Genomic DNA, 5,003 nt, shown 5'->3' with positions numbered 1-5,003 from the left:
ATAAAAAGCCTGGCAATATGGCTCAATGTGAAGGCCTTGGGTTCAGTTCCCAGTGCCAAAAGAGGAGAACGGGGCCGGGGATTTAGCTCAGTGGCATAGCGCCTGCCTGGCAAGTGCAAGGTCCTGAGTTAGACTCCCTTTACCAGGAAAAAAAAAAAGAGGGAGTAGATTTAGGACTGACTTTAGAAGCTTCAGTTCTACAAGTACAGCTACACAGGATGATTCAAAAGGTTGGGGCCACCGGGTCTGCATTTTTCTTTCTCTTTTTTCTTTTTGTTTTTGCCTTTTTCTAAAAAAAAAAAAAAAAAAAAAAAAAGGATCCCGTGCTGGGCCTGGTGGCACATGCCTATAATCTCAGTACTCAGGAGGCTGAGACAGGAGGATTGTCACTGTGAGTTCAAGGCCAGCCCAAACCACATGGAGACCCGGCTCAAAAAAAAGAAAGAAAGAAATTAAAAAAGAAAAATTCCTCTATGATAGAGAAATAGAAATCTTACTGACAACCAGATACAATTAAAGAAAGCAGAAAATCCCGATCCCCTCCTAAGACTCTCTGTTCTCTCAGCCCGTCCTTCTCTGCGATTCAACCAATGCGTGATCATTCTTTCCCTCCCCACCCATCTCCCATTGTGTCGGGCACCCGCATTGTCTTAGCCTCCTTCCAAAGGCACTCGGTTTAATGTGCCGAGATGGAGCGCAGGAAAAGGAGGAGGGCGGTGGGTGGAGAAAGGCTAGACCAGTGTTTAGCTATTCTAACAGCGAAGACTGTTGTTGTCGGGCTGGTTCTAGCCGGCTGGCTCCGGTAAAGGAAGCGGTGGGGAGAGCTAGATTTACAGCAGCTGCTGCGGCTACTGTTCCTTCTTTGCCCGCGAAGGTTCTGATATAAGACACCCGCCGCCTTCTCTTTGGCCACATGAATTTTGCAGCAATCGCATCGGATACTCCACAAATAATACTCTTTTAGGTACTGATAACCATCTTGGATTCTGAGATTAAATTCCTGCTTAGAATCCGCTTGACTGCTTTTAGTCCTTTACTTTTGATGCAATCCCGGCTTTTCTCGTGTTGAAACTCAAAAGGAGAAGATTTATAACACGTGGTGCAGCAGATTTGTACAAGACTTTTGCTGGACCTGCAATCGAGAAAAAACTTACCTGTTTTTCCATGAGAAAGTTACGCCCTCCTGGCTGATGTAGATACATCCCTATGTGTACAAACAGAATCAAGAGACACGGGCTTGGATGGACCTGGGCAAATTCGTTAGGGGGGAGTTTGCATTAAATCCTTGTTTGCAGGTGCCTTCCTGGCACTGTTTAGCAGGAACCTTAAACAAAATGGTTTGTGCTGCTACTGTATTCTATCCAGCTAATCTGATCCACTCACCGAGGCATCTCAGCATAAATATGTCTCATTCTAATATTTCTGTTCTACTGTGACTGTACATTAGACTCCCCTGTACAGCTCTAAAAAAATATGGGTTGCCCCAGTACCAGTTCCCCACGTATGCCGTGCTGATTAACTCATTTCCGAGGACAGCTCACTGAAGAAGCTAACTATTTTTATCCTCACTCTTCCAGGTGAGCAAATAAGATTCAGAGAGGCTGTGACTTCAGATGATCACGTAGGTAGTGGAACTAGAAATTCAACCCAGCCTGGCTCCAGCAGTCCCTACTGTAGACTGTGCTACAGCTCTTAAAGAACTCTCAGTACCCTTTGCAAAATCAGCAAAAACAACCAGGGGATGCAATTATATTGGCAACAGATCGGGAAAAGAGCACTGTACAGAAGTTGTCTGAGGTGCCTGAGAAACCGATGTGGCTTGCAAGGAGGAGGACCGAGTAAGACAAATAAAATACCGGTCGTGGGTGTCCTTATTTGTCTGTTTTTGGAAGCTCCCCATTTGATTTCAATGCGTTTAGGACTAAGCAAATTTTAGAAGTTTTTTTGGTTTTGTTTTTGGTGATTCAGGCCTGCAATTCTGGCACTTTGAGAGGCTGAGGTAGGAGGATTACAGTTTTGAGTACAGCCTGGGCAATGAAATGACTTAGCAAGACCCTGACTCTAAATATGATTTTTTTTTTTTTTTGGTACTGGGAATTGAACTCATGACCTCAGGCTTGCCAGGCAAGCGCTATGCTGCTGAGCCATATCTCTGGCCTCCTAACTCTAAACAAACAAACAAATACAGTAAATAGAGGGCTGAGGGTATAGCCCAGTGTTAAAGCTTGTGTCCAATCCTGAGTACTAAATATCAAATATATATATATTAAACTTTACTCCATATATATATATGTATGTAATAAACTTTAATCTGAAGACATTACTCCTAGTCACACTCAGGGCCATGCAATAAATATTTAATTATTTGCATCACCACACATATCTTTTTTTTTTCCTGTCTTTTTGAGACAGGGTCTCACTATGCAGTTCAGGCTGGACTTGAGCTCACTTTGCAGCCCAGGCTGGTCTCAGACTTGCAACAATCTTCCTGCCTCAGCCTCCTGAGCACTGGGATTATAGGCGTGTGCCACCATGCGTGGCTACAAAGTGATTTCAAGACCAACCTGAATTGCATAGTGAGATTCTGTCTCAAAAATAAATAAATAAATAAACATTTCCTATCCCAGTGATGGTGAACCTTTTGGAGAGAAGTGCCCAAACTGCAACCCCAAACCCACTTATTTATCACCAAGTGCCAACCCTGCAACGAAAACTGAGTATTGAGGTTTAGCTTAGATAAAACAACTCATACCCTTGGCTCAAGTGCCGACAGAGAGGGCTTTGCGTGCCCCCCGCAGCACGTGTGCCGTAGCTCTGCCACCACTGCCCTACTCATAGTTTTGCCAGTGTAATATGAAGAGTACATGGTTACTATGTACTGGATGCAATTCCTGAGGGACTGAAGGAATAGACTAAATATAAATATTATCGGTCCTCTGTGTAAATTTTTTCCTCGGTCAATCTCCCTGCAGGTCATTTACTGGATTTTCCTAGTGTTACTATCTCTTTGATGAAGCTTCTGTAGCTCATGAAATACTTCTCTTGTTGGCCTTTGGGTTTGATGCATTTTATGTCCCAGGAAGCTGGGACATCAGAGTGGAAACCCGTAACATTTTAGCTCTGTAGAACTTCTTCTGAAGGTTGTATGTCACATCCCTCTATGTGTCCTTTGTGAGGATTGTTCTCTATCCTAGGTTATCCTCCGTGGTATATAACATCATACTAGCAGGAAACATAACACTTGCTGGGCTGGAATTTTCAATCCAGCTGTCTCACCCTCCCAGGGTGCTGGGATTACAGGCGTGTGTTGCCACGCCCAGCTAGCGTTCTTGCTTTGTAGCAGGCATTAAGTATTATGTACAGCCAGCCTTTCTTATCTGTGTACTTGTTCAACCAACTTGGGATTGCAAAATTTGAAAAAAAAAAAAAAATTGCGTCAGTACTGAATACATACACATTTTCTATTTATTTCTCTAAGCAATGCAGGTTAACAACTATTTAGCAGCTGTTTTGTGTTGTATTAGGTGTTATAAGTAATCTGGAGAGGATTTAAATTATATAGGATTTAAATTACGTAGGAAGCCAGGCATGGTGGCGCACACCCATAATCCCCGCGCTTGAGAGGCTGAGGCAGGAGGATCGTAAATTCGAGACTAGCCTGGCCTACAAAGTGAGCTCAAGGCCAGCCTGAACTGCATAGCGAGATCCTGTTTTAAAAAGACACACACACAAACTATATAGGAAGTTATACGCAAATTATCCCCATCATTTTATATATGGGACTTGAACATCCCTAGATTTTGCTATGTGGAGAAGGTCTGGAACCAATTCCTCATGGATAAGACCAAACTTACTTCTTTTTTGTCTTTTTGAGACAGGGTCTTGCTATGCAGTTCAGGTTGGCTTTGAGCGCACTTTGTAGCCCAGGCTGGTCTTTTTTTTTTTTTTTTTCCCCTGGTACTGGAAATCGAACTCACGACCTTGCGCTTGCCAGGCAGGCACGGTGCCGCTGAGCTAAATCCCCAGCACCCCCCATTTTTTTTTTCCCCCAGACTGGTCTTGAACTCACAACGATCCTCCCGCCTCAGCCTCCCAAGGGCTGGAATTACAGGCGTGTGCCACCACGCCCGGCAAGACCAAACTTATTAACATACTCTTTATGACAACTCCATGAAGTAGGTAACTATTTTTAGCTTCAGTTCCCCCCCCCCCAATCAAACTCAGGACCTTCCCCTTGCCAGGAGGGTGCTTTGCTGCTGAGCTACACCCGCAACCCTTTAGCCTCAGTTTTGAGGGTGAACAGATACCCGTGGGTAGTAGATGATCGCATGGGTAGCAGATGACCAGAAATGTGATCTCGGCAGTTCAGCTCCAGCAGTTATTACAGTAAGGAAGTCTTCAAGAACTCTCAGCTGTGGTGGCACATACCTGTAATACCAGCACTCAGGAAGCTGAGGCAGGAGGATTATTGTGAGTTGAGGCCAGCCTGGGCTACAAAGTGAGCTCAAGGCCAGCCTGAACAGCATAGCAAGACCCTGTCTCAAAAAGACAAAAAACAAAACAAAACAAAACTAAAAACAAAAAAACTCCAAAAGAACTCAGTATCCTATGGGAAATCCGCAAAAACATTCCACGTGATGCAATTATCCTGGCAATAGATTCGGAAAAGAAGGCCCTATTGAAGTTGCCTGAGGTAACTTGGAAGGGACTAGGACAGACCCACAGCTCACACCTAGATTCTCTAGTGCCTTAAGTTATTTAGAAATGAAGCTTCCTGTAAGCAGGGAGGGCATCCACCACTTTTAGTTTTATTCACGTCCTAGAAAAAAGTAGTGATGTAGTCGAATATATTCGAGTTCTTAACCTCTTTTGGACTATGAATTTTCTTTTCTTTTTTTTCTGGTACCGGGAATCAAACTCACGACGTTGCGCTTGCCAGGCAGGCGCTGTGCCGCTGAGCTACAACCCCAGCCCCTTCTTTTCTTTTCTTTTTTTTTTTTTTT

This window comes from Chinchilla lanigera, unplaced genomic scaffold (genome assembly GCF_000276665.1).
Source record: "Chinchilla lanigera isolate Chin_1 unplaced genomic scaffold, ChiLan1.0 scaffold00012, whole genome shotgun sequence".
NCBI classification, from domain to species: domain Eukaryota; kingdom Metazoa; phylum Chordata; class Mammalia; order Rodentia; family Chinchillidae; genus Chinchilla; species Chinchilla lanigera.
The sequence above is the reverse complement of the archived record's forward strand: the minus strand, read 5'-3'. Positions refer to the sequence as shown.